Source organism: Bos javanicus, chromosome 11, assembly GCF_032452875.1.
Source record: "Bos javanicus breed banteng chromosome 11, ARS-OSU_banteng_1.0, whole genome shotgun sequence".
Classification (NCBI taxonomy): domain Eukaryota; kingdom Metazoa; phylum Chordata; class Mammalia; order Artiodactyla; family Bovidae; genus Bos; species Bos javanicus.
In genome coordinates, this window is record NC_083878.1 from 22,462,361 (window position 1) to 22,479,205 (window position 16,845).

The following is a 16,845-nucleotide window of genomic DNA, read 5'->3' on the forward strand; positions in this document are numbered from 1 at the left end:
CCTCTAGATACTAAGAATTAGTCCACTGTCAACATGTGTCTTTTTCCTCGATTCTATGGAGAATCAGAGGACAGACTTGTATTACTCTTGTTTCTAGGTTCTAAAATAAAGTGTCTGACCTGTGGACCAAGGACTGCTGCTTTCATTAAGGGAAGTTCTAATAGTTGTGCCACATGATATCATGATGCTCACTGGCTTTTGATTGAGTTAGCTTAGGAAAAGTGCTAAACTAACCTTCATTTCTTCAGCTTTAGTAACACCAGCATGGATGTTTAACATTGGAAATGGTTTCAAAGGGCTTCGTTCTCTCTTTCCTACACTTGATATTGTCAATACACTTTCTAGCTTCAGTGGGCTTGCTTCTGTGTGCCTTCTAGTTTTTTGGAAGTCCTTTTCCTCACCTCTATACATGGTTCCCTCCCTAGCTCTTCTAACTTCTTTTAATTCACAAATGTGGTTCCTTCAAGAGCTTCTTGCTCAAAAACTCAGCAAAAGAGAAGTGAAAGTCTATTGACTTCTTTTTAACTCATGAAAATTTCAGACCCACAAGACTAGAAGAGACAAGCAAAATTGGTCAAATGCTAGCAGGCAGCCCACTTCAGCTCTCTGCTAGTAGAGATTTTTGCTTTTTGTTAAGTCTTATTTCACAGCATCTCAAAGAGAGCCTGTTCCACAGTTGGTACTCAGTAAATATTTAAACGAATGATGAACAAACTCCAAATTTGACTTCATCAAATGCTCATTGGCAAGTTTTGCTTCTTTCCTTTGGGATTGTGGAGATAGTTCTAGAAGTACAATATAACACAGAAAATTGTTTTCCTTCTCTGTCTTGGCTGTATTCTACTCTCTCACCTTCATTGATCTTTAGACATAAATCATGTCAGATTTTCCATCATCCCAGCTTGTTTTACCAACTCACTCCCTATTTTCTCATTACCGTCTAATTTCTCAAATTGAGCTGGAGCTGGGTGCATTTCAGGCTGGCTTAGCTGAGTGAGGATGCCAGGGGGTATTGGCTCATAAATACCATGTTGAGAGCAAGGGCGAGTGAGGCAGGAAGGTGTATAATCAATATGCCATTGGCTGGAGGAAACTAGTCAGTCACTGCCTTTGAAGACAGCTGTAGTTAAGATTCAAGAGTGGCCACTGCTGTTAGCATAATTACTATCAACGAAAGTGGCAACTCCCATGGTGAATTAGACCTTGTTTCCCAGAATAGCTGGGATTTCTAATTGATAACACACAGAGACCACAAGCAAAACATGAAGGAAAGAAGGCTATTAATTTTAAATAGAAACTATACAAAGTGAAAATTGAGACGAGAAAATGAATTAAAAAAAAAAGAAATAACTGTGCTCAGAATAAACTTCTTTTATGGGTAATTTATTATGTTTTAGGATTGTGCTAGGTGTTTTATATGCATTATTTCATGTAATCCTTTCCCAATGGCCTAGAATTATTGTGTAATTTGTAAGAAAATGGAGACTTAGAAAATTTAAGTAGTGGACCATGGAACCAAGTAAGCTAACTAACTCCCTCCACCCCAAATTTAGCCATTCTGTCATTCTAGGTACCTTATGTGGGTACGTTATTATCATTTTGTCTTTTAACTAATTAATACATAGTACATAATACATAGGTTCATCCTTAAATGTAAATGCAAAACAGAAAATACCTTAAATCTCTTTTCTCTCACATTTGAAATAGAGATAGAGGAAGTAAGACTAGGAGAATGTGGAGGGTAATGATAGGAGCAGGAAGAAAGAGAGGAGAACCTAGGAGAACATATGTCCAAAATGAGCCTTTTAGGTATGAGCCCATGAACGACATGCTGTGATGTCCTCAAGCTAATTGCATAATGGTTGCTAAAGCCATTCTCAGGGTCGAGAAAAGGTTGCAAATATCTGTTTCAATTTCTACTTCATTGATAAGTTTTTGAAGAGCGTTAATATTTTTTCAGGGCTTCCCTGGTGGCTCAGATGGTAAAGAATCTGCCTGCAATGTGGGAGTCCTGGATTAGATCCCTGGCTTGGGAAGATCCCCTGAAGAAGGGCATGGCAAACCACTTCAGTATTCTTGCCTGGAGAATCCCCATGGACAGAGGAGCCTGGAGGGCTACAGTCCATGGGGTTGCAAAGAATCAGACGCGACTGAAAGACTAAGCACAGTGCGTGTGGATACCAATCACAGGTATAATAGTAGAGTTGTCCTTCTGTACTCATGAGGGATTGGTTCCAGAACCCATTATGGATACAAAAATCTGTCAGCCTTCTGTATCTGTGTTCTGCCTCTGTGGATTCTGTGGATTTAACCAACCTCAGATCATGTAGTGCCATATGTATTTATTGAAAAAATTTTCATGTAAATGGACCTGCACTCCAACCCATGTTGTTCAAGGGTCAGCTGTTCTTTTCTCTCAACCATTTCTTGCTCATTGAACATGATATGCTTGTATACATTTTGGGCTACTTGAATTCATAGTCACCTTTGAGTTTGACCTAAAACTGGGTAACTGGGTAAAAGAAGTATTAGGGCATTTTTTTCTAGTTAACTTTGACTACCTTCCTCTGAATAATTTTGGGTAGAGCAAGTAACACTAAATTTAGGGGAAGTAAAACTGAGTTTGAATGTAAACAGAGGCACTAAGGTATTATATAAGAAAATATCATAAATGGTGCATGGTACATAATAAATAGGTTCATCCTTAAATGTAAATACGAAACAGAAAATACCTTAAATCTATTTTTGCTCACATTTGAAGTAGAGATAGAGGAAAAAAGACGAGGAGACTGTGGAGGTAATGATAGGAACAGGGAGAAAGAGAGGCGAACCTAAGAGAATGTGTGTCCAAAGTGAGCCTTTTGGGTAAGAGCCCAGCAACCTTCTTTGTCACTCTTTCACCTCCAGTCCTCCTCCAATATTGTCTCCAGTCCAGACGCAAACACAAATGGAACATGAATCTCTGTCTTCATCTAAAAGTGACCCACAGCAAGATTGAATTCTGATCTGTATTCCAGATGAAGGAGAGGTCTATGGTGTCAAGTCCAGTGTGTGTTATTGACATTTTGCCATTTGATGGAGACTGAGCACTCAGGAGGAAGAGTGAAGAGGACTGAGTGGGGAAACCGAGGACTCCAGATGAAAAGAGTAACTTTGCTGACTTTTCCTTGGGTACTATCAGTCCTAAATTAATCCCAGGTTTCAAATGCAGTGAGGGATGAGGAGCATTTTCTGTAAGTTTTCAATGCCACCAAGTACTTGAGACCCTTTTTTGGGTATTTTAAAATGTCATGAATATAACACTTACCTTTATTTGTCAGATATCTACTAGGTCATAATGAAGTAGTTTGAATGTATAAACAAAGATTACAGGCTTGTATCTGATTCCAAAGTTCAAGCTATTATGGACTCCTCTCTCCTCTGTTCAGCCTCCATCCTTGCTCTCAGGATGCCAAGGTAAAAGACTTGAGCTATACACTAGTCATGCGGCAGAGGGACAGACTCTCAACAGTGTCAGGCATGGCAGTCAATGCCTTTGGCGATGTAGTTGATGAATTCTTGTGGACCTCAGCTTGATCCGCACATGTGAGATCTTACTATTAATAAACTGGTTAGCCGAGAGTACTAGTTGCCCACAGACAGACTGCCAATTTTTGAAGAGTAATACAATTAAGAAAATAATTCATTTTTTCTTTGATGACAGCCTTCAAAGATTATGCAATTAGTACTTCTGTCTCATCATCATAAATAGAAATTCTCATGATACCAGCAAATTGTGGATGCAGTGACTCACAGAGAGCTCATATAAGAGAATGCCAGCCAGCCAGTATTTACTCTCTGAGGGTAACTAACCATTGTGTAGGTACAACTGGTGGCAAAGGATGTGATGATTCTAGAGGAAATGGGAAGGGGAAGTGACATTTATTTTAGTGTGCACTATTGACCATCATTGAAATGGCACCCACTTGAATTGATTTACAAAATCACATCACTGACTTCAGACATGTGCTTCTGGGCACTGTGATGAATTATATATAAAAAAGACCTGTGCCCTTTAAGGAGGAGAAGGAAATGGCAACCCACTCCAGTATTCTTGCCTGGAGAATCCTGTGGACAGAGGAGCCTGGTGGGCTGCTGTCCATGGGGTCGCACAGATTCGGACACGACTGAAGTGACTTAGCATGCACGTATGCATTGGAGAAGGAAATGGCAACCCACTCCAGTGTTCTTGCCTGGAGAATCCCAGGGATAGAGGAGCCTGGTGGGCTGCCGTCTCTGGGGTTGCACAGGGTTGGACACGACTGAAGCGACTTAGCAGCAACAGCAGCAGCCTTTCAATGAGCAAGCAGTACCCTTTAAGGAGCATCCTTTGGTTGCGCTGCATATAGAGATTCAAAAGTCTGGTTTTGAACCCATGCTAGTGTTGGCTCATTGAAAGAAGAATTCAAGTTTCCATTAGAGAATTCCACAACCATTTAATAGAGTAATGTGAGCAAAACTCTATACTAGGTGATGTAGAGGAATAGAGATAAGGATGAAGGTTGATGCCTCATAAGCCATAGGGTCCTGTTTGTAGGAATTCTCTTCACCTGGTTCATTGGAGCTCTCAGTAGGGCACACTGCATGATAGACAGATGTGAACAAGTGTGACACTGTGAAATACTGACTTTTCCTCGTCTTGATTCACGGTCCTTTCCAAGGAAGACTCAGTCAGGAGTAGTTTACCTGTGAAGTGATCCCAGGGAGCACAGCTGAGGAACTGGAGAAGGTGAGATGGAATGGAGAAAAGCCAGTAAAGTGTGTTGACGAGCACATTGCACTCTGGGTCACTGGGATCTCTGAGGTACTTTGTAGGACATGTGTCAGATGTCCTACTGGAGGATAGGGAGTTGAGACATTTACTGACTTCCAGCCCCCATCAGCTGGGGATTGGCCCTGGGGTCATAAATTCCTCAGAATTTTCTAGTGCTGACAAGGCTGAACAGGCTTGAGAGGCTGAAAGGAAATCAGGAGCTCCAGGTGGGAGCTGTCAGCAGGTTGGAAACATTTTGCCCTGAAATTCACCTCAGACTAGGGAAGTGCTGTTGATTTATTGTAACAGTTGCATGTATTCTCCACAGAAGTTTTGGAAAACAGGATAAGATTCCATAATCTCACTTCTCAGAGATGACCACCATCATCATCCTAGTGTATTTCCTACCAAAAATCGGTTTTTTCATTGTCTGTGTGTATTCTATGTACGTATATGGGAGGGGTTGCTTTGTTTTGTTTGAAATTTTACTTTGTAGGAATGTTGCAGATATTATTCTGGGTGTTCTGGAGGAAGAGAGGAAATCAGGGAGCCCCGGAAGCTTAGTCTGGGCTGCTAAATGGTATACCATAGATTGGGTGGTTTATAAACAACAACAAGTTGTTTATCACAGTTCTGGAACCTTGAGGTCCAAGATCAGGTTTCAGAACAGTTGGATTCTGGTGAGCTTCCTTTTCTGGGGTGCAGACTACCAACTTGTATTCTCACATGACAGAGAGCAGAGCGCTCTCTTGGGTAGGGCCTTTCATAAGGAAACACTAATCCCATTCATGAGGGCTCCATCCTTATGACCTAATTGCCCCCTCCTCCTAATACCATCTCATTAGGGGTTAGAATTTAACATGTGAATTTTGAGGGAGTAAAAATATCCAGTCTTTAGAACCCTGACAGTAGCAAGAAAGAAGAAAGAGATTCAACCCAAGATTGAAGGGTTGCTAGAAAAGCAACTCCTTGGTACCCTAGAAATTCAGGACCTTAGGCTCAGGGATGCTAAGGCACAGAAGAAACAGATTTGTCCTTTGGAGGGCCACAAGCAAGCTGGGGTAGTGACATCTGGGGACAGAGTTGCTGACCAATGCAGACCGACAATGATTACAGATAACCTAAGGGAGCTCCCTGCTGTTTGGTTTGCATAGTGTTCTGGGACTTTTCCAAAACCATAAGGTGGGGGGAGTGGGCAGAAATGACTGATGTGAATTATCCCATCAGTCCTATTGATGTGGGCTCACAGTTAGCTTTAGTTTGATTAAGAAAGAAATAAATCAAAGATTTTAATTCTATTGATTCCTAGGAGATCACTCTCCTGTGGCCTCCTTGACTTCTGGTTCCCGAGTTAAATCTACTGTTTCTGATGCTGGTTCAGTTCAGTTGCTCAGTCATGTCCGACTCTTTGTGACCCCATGGACTGCAGCATGCCAGGCCTCCCTGTCCAAACTCCCGGAGTTTACTCAAACTCATGTCCATCGAGTTGGTGATGCCATCCAACAATCTTGTCCTCTGTTGTCCCCTTCTCCTCCTGCCTTCAATCTTTCCCAGCATCAGGGTCTTTTCCAATGAGTTGGTTCTTCGAATCACATGGCCAAAGTATTGGAGTTTCAGCTTCAGCATCATATTCAGGACTGATTTCCTTGAGGATGGACTGGTTGGATCTCCTTGCAGTCCAAGGGACTCTCAGAGTCTTCTCCAACACCACAGTTCAAAAGCATCAATTCTTCGGCGCTCAGCTTTCTGTATAGTCCAACTCTCATATCCATACATGACTATTGGAAAAACCATAGCTTTCATTTTTTTTTAAGGTTTAAAAAGTGCTTAAAGTTTTTAATTTCTAGTAGGAAAACATTATCTGAATGAATACCCTAATGACACACCGCTGTAAAATGTTTTCAGCTGCATTTGGGGCAAAGAGGTAGGGATTATCTTCAAAGCACCCCAGCTTTCTTCATGAGAAGGTCAGAGGTACCCTGGTTTGTATTATTACAACATCCATTAGGTGATCTAAGTTGCTTTTCCTCTAGCAGGGCTTTATGTCCGAAGGGCATTATGCTTGACCTCCAAATTTGGCCAACAATTTACTGATGAGATTCATAACCTTTGGGTTGCTCTGATATTTTGACATATTTGCTGGGTTATGGGCCACATTCTGGAAGGCTACCATAACTTCTGGATCCTGCATGGCTGCAAGGACCTCTGGATCACTAAGAATTTCATTGAGCCCAGGCATTCCTGCCATTCCAGGTATTCCCCCTCCCATTCCAGGCATTCCTCCAGGAAAATTACCAGGCATTCCCCCCAGGAAAGCCACCTGGAAAAGAGCCATACTGAGATCTTGATTGTCTTCTGGCTTCTTCCTCCCTCTGGACTCTCTCATGTTCTTCCCAAGCCTTCTTAACCCTTTCTATTCTTTCTTTGATCTCATGCTCTTCACGTTTTTGCTCATACGTTCTCCGACGTTCAGCAATTTTCTGGGCCCTTGGTTGAACTTCCTTCAGCATTGCACTAGCATCTTCATCATAATCCAGCTTCCAGGCAAGGCCAAGATCATGGGCAACTTCTTCCCGATGGCCCAGAAGTCTGAATGCTTTCCCTCACCGCTTGTGTGGCTGAGCTGAATCAGGATTTATTTCAATAGCTCACTGTCACAGTCTCAGATGGCAGCATTTGGCTTATGTAATTTGATGAAGACATTGGCTCTCTTGGCATACAGAATAGCCAAACGAGGATTTAGCTTGATGGGAACAAGTCAATGGCTTTCTGTAGTTTACCATCATTCAGGGCATCAATGGCAGCTGCTTTTTTTAAGCATTTGCCTGATCCATCATCTCCTCAGTTATCTCTACATTTTCATCTCCCATTTCTTGAGGTGCATCAGTGTCTGGTTCAATCACACCTTCATTGTCAATTTCTAGATCACGTTCCTCATTTGATGGTTCATCTGTCTTTATGTTTTCCTCTGCCTTCTTACTATCTGTTTTTTCTTTCTTGGTATTTTCTTCTGATTTAGTTTTATGAGCAGCAGGTGGTATTTTACCCACCATGCTCTCCACCCAGTCCCTCAGGAAGTACATTTCCTTGGTGTGCAGAATGCTCAGGTCCTAGACAGACCTTTGTTGCTGGTTGCTGCTGCTGCTGCTGCTAAGTCGCTTCAGTTGTGTCCAACTCTGCGACCCCATAGACGGCAGCCCACCCAGCTCCCCCGTCCCTGGGATTCTCAAGGCAAGAACACTGGAGTGGGTTACATCAACCCAAATATGCCCTTTTGCTCCTTTACCATTTTCCACACGCAAAAAATTGACTTATTCTGAATATGTCCTCTGGTCAATTTTACTAAAGACTGGGGTCCCAGGGAGAGATCACATTACCCTTTAGCTTCATGCTATCTTTTCTTTTCCTGTATCTCTCAAAGAGATTGAGAGCAGAACAAGAAAAGATTTCTCTTACAGCAAGAATGGGCTCCACTGATTCTTTAGGCTGGAGCTTACTCTGATTACTTGTTAAGTATATTCTCTGTTTTTGATCATTCTTCTAAGAAGAAAAACAAATTTTCCTGCTTTTCATTTCATTAAAAGCTGCTAATGACCTTGTGGAACTCCATCACGCTCTTGGAGCCTGGTTGTTGTTCAGTCACTAAGAAGGATCTTTTGCGACCCCACGGACTGCAGCATTTTATAGCCATACATTCTCTAAAATTCCCTTGAGGAAATAGTTCTTCTAGATACAGACAGTGCTCTTCCTAAAAGGTATTCTATTGAATAAAGTTATATATTGCATATAAAACAGCCTCTTCAAGAATTCCCAAGCTGAGTGGTTGAGAGCCTTAAGGTTGCAACACCAAAGCCCATTTCATTCTTCTCCTCTTAGGAACTCTGGATGATGCTCTCTAGCTTCCCATGTAGTGAGGATGTGACTGTGTGATGACTCTGAACCATGAACCGTGAGCAAAAATGACAGATGTCACTTCCAGGTTGAATGATGTCCGTGCTGGCATGCAGCTCTCCAGCTCTCTCTCTCTCATGGCAGCTGCACAACAATGTGGTCAGATGGCAGAGCTGAAAAACGGGAGCAACCAGGACGATGGGGTCACCTCCTGGAGCAATTGCCCTGGAGAAGGCTTGACTGACTTAGACTTTGAGGTTTATTTGGGAAAGAAACTATTGTTATGTTAGGCCACTAAAATTTGGAGGTTGTTTTGTAACTATCACATATCCTGCTGCTGTTGCTGCTGCTAAGTCGCTTCAGTTGTGTCCGACTCTGTGCGACCCCATAGATGGCAGCCCACCAGGCTCCCCCATCCCTGGGATTCTCCAGGCAAGAACACTGGAGTGGGTTGCCATTTCTTTCTCCAATGCATGAAAGGGAAAAGTGAAAGTGAAGTCACTCAGTTGCGTCTGACTCTTCATGATCCCATGGACTGCAGCCTACCAGGCGCCTCCATCCACGGGATTTTCCAGGCAAGAGTACTGGAGTGGGGTGCCATTGCCTTTTCCGATCACATATCCTAAATTAATGGTTAAGCAGTGATCTAGTTAATGTGACCAAATCTGGTATCAGACTTTCTAGGTTCCATTCCATGCCTTACCACATTCTAACTGTTTGACCTTAAAGAACATACTCAATCTTATTAAACCTCAGTTTCCTCATATTTATAATAATACCTTACTGTGACATATTGGTGACAACCAATATGAAGAACTTAGAATACTGTCTGGCACAAAAGAAATCTTTAAAAAGCAATAGTGTTTTGATGACAAGTATGGTGCCTGACGGAGAAGGCAATGGCACCCCACTCCAGTACTCTTGCCTGGAAAATCCCGTGGACAGAGGAGCCTGGTAGGCTGCAGTCCGTGGGGTCACAAAGAGTCGGACATGACTGAACGACTTCACTTTCACTTTTCACTTTCATGCATTGGAGAAGGCAATGGCAGCCCACTCCAGTGTTCTTGCCTGGAGAATCCCAGGGATGGGGGAGCCTGGTGGGCTGCCGTCTATGGGGTCGCACAGAGTCGGACACGACTGAAGCGACTCAGCAGCAGCAGCAGCAGCAGCATGGTGCCTGAAGATGCTTAAAAGCCAAAACAAAATTATTAATATAAGCATATAAGTACTCCCAAGCAATTTCATTTCTGTGCTCTTTGTGTATAGTCAAAATAAATTATTCATCTAAAGTAATAGCATTGGGAAAGTTATTCCTTGAGTCAATATATGTTTATTTACTGCAGGAAGTAATCAAATGTACAAACCTAGCTTCTCACATTTGTTGCTATGAATTTGCGGGTAGCACTGTTTTATAAATATTTTAATCTTTTGCAGACATGATTATGTCTCTTTATTATTCCCACAATAGCCTCCTTTTTTCCTCCCTAAATCTGATTTGTTTTTCCTCCAACTCACCTTTCTGTAAACAGAGGCCTGGCTTGCCTCTTTCATGTGAGCGCACACAGCAGTGCATCCTTGATTCTATCCATCGCCCTTTGCGCTTATTGTCAGGGTGATGGGGAGGTGAGGGATGAAACAAATGCTTTTGTAGTTTAATGCCTAGGTGACTGGCAGTTTGGCGGGGACCTTAGTAAAGTGAAGGAGACTCATTGTCTCCTAGAGTTGTGGGATTTCAGGCTGGTCAACATGGGGCAGTTTTGTAAGTTTGTGGAATCCCCAGGATGTTAAGGTGAAAACATCCTGTGGCCTTTGAGAAATGGCAAAAGGATTAGGGGCCAATTAAGACAACAGAGAGAAGTTCTATCAGAAGAGGACATTGCTCTGAAAGCTAAAGGTGGAGCGTTCCATGGAGAGTGTCTGGTACATAGACACTAAATAATTAATTATTAGAATGAGTAGATGGAAGGGCATGCAGCTGTGCTAAATGGCACAGGCTATTTAAGGAGAACGCAATCGAATCTGTCTCACTCCTGGCTCTGTGTTACACCCTTTTGTATTCATTTTTCGTTTTACTTCTTGTTTTGTTTGATGTCTTTCCAGTATTTGGTTCTAATTTATTTTACCTTGCTGCCTTAATTCATTTTGAAGCAAAGGAAGATACTTAGAAATAAAAGCATTTCTTTTCCTTAAGCAATCTAAATTAGCATGATTTGAAACAAATCAAGAAAATATTTGATTCAACCTCACCAGGAGATCTCTACTCAAAAGAACATTATTATAGAAGTGAATAAGCATGCCATCTTAAGGTCTGAACCCCAGATGCATCTGGAGAGCGTTTGTCATTATAAAAGAGATTACATTAAAAAAAATATCTCCACGTAATTTCTACTCCAGTAAGGGATATGATACAGTTACATAAGGGTCTGTATTTAAATCCATGTTGAGATGAGTGTGGCTAACAAGTGATAGTATTGGTGACTGTTATTAATACATAGCTATAAATCTCCATACAGAGCATTTCTAGGGGAATTAAGACACAGTTGCTTATCACGACCTTGGCAATTTCCTTTCCTATTGAGACATATTAAAGAGGTTAAGATTTTGGTTTCGGCGGCTGCCAGTCTGTAATCTTTCCTAACTCTTCACTCAACAAGCTGCCTCTCCTGCCTTTCTTTTGACTTAACATCAAGGACCTACCTTGCCACCAGCCAAGGCTGTGGACTCAGCCGTTTCCACCTGCTGGGGCCAACAAGCTGCAGCTCCGCTGGGGATGCAGGGATGTGGCCAAAGGGTAGAGTGCATGCAGCTCCACTGCCGAACACCACCACCATCTACCTCCAACTTGGGGCACCAGGCGTTCTGCTGCCAGAGGCCAGTTTCTCTTTCTGAAGGTTTTCTGCTCATCTGGCAGCAAGACCCAGAAGCAAAGTGATAGTGATAGTGGGCATGGGATTGGGGAGGAGGGAAGGGGACATTTTGGTGATCTTAGCTGCACCCCTAGGACCTCTAAGCATGAGGCTATTCTCAGTGACATGGCTATTCCCTTCTGACATAAAAAGCAGCAGGATGGACTGGAGGGCTTGGACAAAGCAGTGCATTTTCCTTTGACAGCAGACACTGCCTCTCTGTTCCATTTTATGTTTCTAGACATATCTGTTGTTGATAGATAACTGTTTAAATAGATTAATGTTTCTAATTCAACATATAAGTCAATTCTAATGCACACAGATATGGGTAAGCAAGTGTAGGAGAGAGGATAAAATTAAGTCTTTTGCCAGGCCTCAAGATATATACACTTATATTTCACAACCCCCACCCATTTTGAAGTGTGAGGGTAAAAATAGATAACATACTGGAAAAACTCAAAATGAAAGAAACTTGCTTGAATTACTGCTCATGCTAAACTGTTCCAATGGCATAAACTTAGATTCCTTAGGCCTTGCTTTTTAGGATCTTCCTGTGTTTTAGAATTCTTTTATAACAGACACTTGATGTACCACTCATATAACTTCATTCACATTTGACACTATGCAAGAATTTTCTTTTTAAAACCAAAAATATAAGCAAATGTTACATAACTAAGTGATGTGAGCTCTAAGTTCCCAGAATTTTGTAGGAATGGGGCTTTGAATGGGATAACTGAGCAGCCCCGTATTACTATTTATGAAAATTCCTTAGCATTGGCAGTCATTTACATGTTAATTTCACCTTTCTGCCCTTAGTAAAGAGCTGCTTAGTTTTTCACATAGTACTTTTGGAACTAATAAACCAGTGTCATTACTTTGATGGATATGACATTGCACTTTTAATATATGTGGTTGGTTATGGTGGCTTAATTGAAAACCTATGATCACCATGTTATTTAACTCAGCAAATGGCTCTTTTATTATCACCTCCAGGAAGTGTGTCTTCTCTAGAATATTTCAACTGAATCTGTTTCCTAACTTCTTCTCTGTGGACCTTTTGTTGGCTGATATCATACCTGTCACTTTAAGTTGCATTTTCCCAAGCTTTAAGAGTACTTTTCTTTAAATAAAAGGTATTAATTAAATTTAACCTTTTATGAGTAAACACAGCCCTACTTGCTGCTCCTGCTAAGTCACTTCAGTCGTGTCCGACTAAGTTCGACCCCATGGATGGCAGCCCACCAGGCTCCCCATCCTTGGGATTCTCCTGGCAAGAACACTGGAGTGGGTTGCCATTTCCTTCTCTAATGCCTGAAAGTGAAAAGTGAAAGTGAAGTCGCTCAGTTGTGTCCGACTCTTCGCAACCCCATGGACTGCTGCCTACCAGGCTCCTCTGTCCATGGGATTTTCCAGGCAAGAGTACTGGAGTGGGGTGCCATTGCCCTCTCCGACAGCCCTACTTACTAGTGTGAAAGAAGAGAAGACATATAGACTGGACTCATTGTGTAGGGCCTAGTAAGGCCTTAATATCAGTTCCTTTAAGTGTCTCAGATTTTTTTTTCTTTCCATTGCACTTTTAAAGTATCCTGTACCACTGTTAATTCCTCTGAATTCTGATAGTAAACAGTTGATTATGTGTGAGTGTCTGAGCTTTCCAAGTAGTAGTGTGGCTTCCCAGGTGGCATTAGTGGCATAGCACCCACCTGCCAATGCAGAAGATATGAGACTCAGGTCTGATCCCCGGGTTGGGAAGATACCTGGAGGAAGTCATGGCAACCCACTTCAATATTTTGGGCTTTCCTGGTGGCTCAGATGGTGAAGAATCTGCCTGCAATTCTGGAGACCGGGTTCAATCTCTGTGTTGGGAAGATGCCCTGGAGAAGGGGACAACCCACTCCAATATTCTTGCCTGGAGAATTTCATGGACAGAGGAGCCTGGCAAGATACAGTCCTTAGGGTCTCAGAGTCAGACATGACTGAGCAACTAACACAGTATTATAGAAATAATATATTTTGTATTGGAATATAATTTTGTGATTCAGTCTAGAGATTTCTGTGTTTGGAGTTCTAGGAATTCTTAGTATTTCCTCATAAATAATGATGTCATCAACACAGAAGAATGCTAGGAGGCAGCCTGGTTTTCCTGTCTTATCATTCCTCCTTAATACAGCCATTTGTTCCCATCTGTGCTTGAAGTCAATTGTACTCTTGACATAAATAGTGTGAAGAACAAGTTCTAAGTGGTCTGTACTCGTTTCATTTCCTTCTGTCCCCATCCACATCCCAACTCAACTTTTTACTGTCATACGTGCGTGTGTGCATGCATGCTCAGTCATTCATTTCAGTTATGTCCAGCTCTTTGTGATGCCGTAGACCATAGCCCTCCAGGCTCCTCTGTCTATGGGGATTCTTCAGGCAAGAATACTGGAGTGGGTTGCCAAGATCCCCCCTGGAGGAGGACCTTCCTGACCCAGGAAATAAATCCATGTCTCTTATGTCTCTTGTGTTAGCAGGCAGGTTCTTTATCACTGAGCCACTGGGAAAGCCCAAATGGCATAGGAGGGATTATTAAATATTGTCTCTTGACTATCTTGACTTATAGAATCAAAACTCTATAAAAATACAATAGTTAGGCTCCTGACTGCAAGCAAGCTCTCTTAACAAGGACACTGGCCAGCAGGATACTGGGAGGGAGTCTGTGCAGTGAAAGGAGACTCAAGATCCAAGACTGGCAATTGGATGGGAAACCAAGGGCGTTCCGGAGGCAGAGCTGCCAGATTCAGCTGGGGACACACTGTAAAGCCACTTGGGTCCAAATGCCGCTGCCCTTCTACAACTTCTAATCAATTTGACCTTTCCGTTTCCTCCAGCATTGGTTTCAGTTCCTCAAAATTCTGAGTCCCAGGAGCAAGCATCCAATGGACTGGTCAAGATCCCATGAGCTTCCAAAAGAGGAGCCTGCTGGGGAAGGTGGTGTTAGAAATCACCCTTCCACAAGGCTCCCCGGAATGGGTTGATTCTCCCCAAGGAAAGATGGAACGCTGACCAGAAGGGATAGAAATAGGATGCTAGGCAGCCACAAGTAAGTACACAAGTATCTTTAAATGACTGCTGAATCAGCTAAGAATAATGACAGAATTATCTTCAGGAGCAAAAGTCTAGCAAATAGTACTTGAAGGGAAAAATCTGAACAGTGCACTCAGAGCCTTGCAGCCAGCAGTCCAGCAGAGAGATCCCACCTTCAGCACTGACCCAAACCTGTGGCTGAGCCTGAACGGCAGACAGGGAAAGCAGAGAGGAATCTTACCTGCCCTACATGCAGGGTATCAAGGTTTCTGCTTATGCCTTTGGATCAACTACCTGATGTTTCCTTTTTGAAAGTGTGAAGGTGCCCAACTCTTTGCAACCCCATGAACGTTTCCTCCTCTGTCCATGGAATTCTCCAGGCAATAATACTGGAGTGGGTTGCCATTTCCTCCTCCAGGGGATCTTCCCAACCTGGAGACCTGAACCCTGGTCTCCTACACTGCAGGCAGATTCTTTACCCTTTGAGCTACCAGGGAAGCCCCCCTGGGGCTTTATTGAACCAAGAGGCAAAGGAATCCTTTCTTTCATTTCAAAGCCCCCAGTCCTCCGCAGTGAGTCCCAGGTGGATTCTGGGAGGTCTGGCTCCCCCTCTGCTAGCCATCTTGCTTCGTGTCACTGCTTATCTCTGGCATCCTCCAGAAGACAGTCCCTTCTGGACTTCTGTACTTTCCATGTGTCAGAAGGAGCATGTCAGAATTCTTAGAAGTGTTGGAAATATGGGGTTAGTTAATTTGATTTCCTTATAGGAAATATAAACTTACCCACTTTAGCTAGGGTGCCCATATAACAATGTCTTTAGTGAAAATATTAAAAACACATATTTTTTAATTTCTACCAATCTCCTTTGTGTGTCTACATAAATCCATCTACCTTAGCATCAGCCTGTTGGCCCCTTGTGTCTCATTTGGCTAGGAAAACTGAACAATAGGTGGCATTGCCCCAGGTACTGAATATGAATGATTCATTACTTAAAATTCAAATTCGGTAGTATGCTCTCCAAGAAATTGTCTGGTTTAGAAAGTCACAAAGGAAAATCGAAGGAGGAGGAAAAGGCAGGGAGGGGGAGAAAAAACCGTGGACAAAATTGGAAACTTTCCTGAGATGAAAGGAGGAGAATAAAAGTTGTGCTTATCTTGAGCAAGTCTCTTTAAAGATGATGCAGAAAATCAGAGAAGGGCCCTTGATCTCACTGTACAAGGCATGGTGATTCCATGGAGTCAGATGGTTCTCTGGCCCCATACATCACAATGGGGAAGGGAGATCTTTGCTAGGTCTTGGAACTGTGGTGCTGAGGTGCTGGCTCCTCCAGGGACACACCTGGTCATTGCTTTCTCCATATTCACGGGTGGGTGGAAGATTCCCAGCTAACTCCATGACCTTTCTCTCCACCTTCCAAACTCCGCAACCCCTCCAGTAAGTTTGGAGGGAATCCTCTGTCTTCTGTTTCCCTTCAATTTCTCTCTAAATTTCCAGGTCACCTAGCAAAATCTGAACAGTGGCTGTAGGCTTTTAGAAATAAGTCTGGGAAGGCTTGGGTGGCACAGCTAACACTGCTTCCTGCCCTTCCTTCTCTTTCAAGACAGAAGCACTTAACCTGCAAGTGGGGTATCAGACAGCCTAAAATCTGTGGTCCCTTAGGATGTCCATGCCCTCATCCCTGAACCCTAGGAACTACAGAACCATCAAATGACAAACTGATAGTGTTTTAAGTCACCAAGTTTGTAGTAGTTTGTTATAATAGCAATAATAAGACACTGTTGATTTCACCCTGAGTTTGGAGCCAGCTGAAAAATGAGACACAGGAAGCAGAAGGATGGAGATTTAAAATGTTAGCTTTGCTACTATGGAAGGTGACTCAATAAAATGGCCTTTTCTTTGTGTGCACTGTGGGCTTCCTAATGCTTCACCCCTGGGTAAGCAAATCTTATGTATTCAGCCCCTAGCAGACCTCTGCTAATTCATTCTCCCAGGAGCACTCCCCTTGGCAGAGAACAGGTAATGTGCACATCCTGAGGGCAGGAAGAAGCAAGGGGAGGAGACTTGGAAGCCATTGAGCCAAGCACATGCTGAGTTCACCAATTAGCCATGTCACTGTCCCTTGGCAGGGAGAGAGTAAAGGAGCCAGAGGGCAGGAGTTCTAGCAGGAGCCCCTCAGTCAGGATGGTGAGG

The 16,845-nt window shown here is 42.8% G+C and overlaps 1 pseudogene; it reads right to left on the minus strand.

Annotated features, from left to right (window-relative positions):
• Window positions 1-6,609: 6,609 nt before the first annotated feature.
• Window positions 6,610-11,587, minus strand: LOC133256502 (hsc70-interacting protein-like; annotated as a pseudogene).
• Window positions 11,588-16,845: the final 5,258 nt, after the last annotated feature.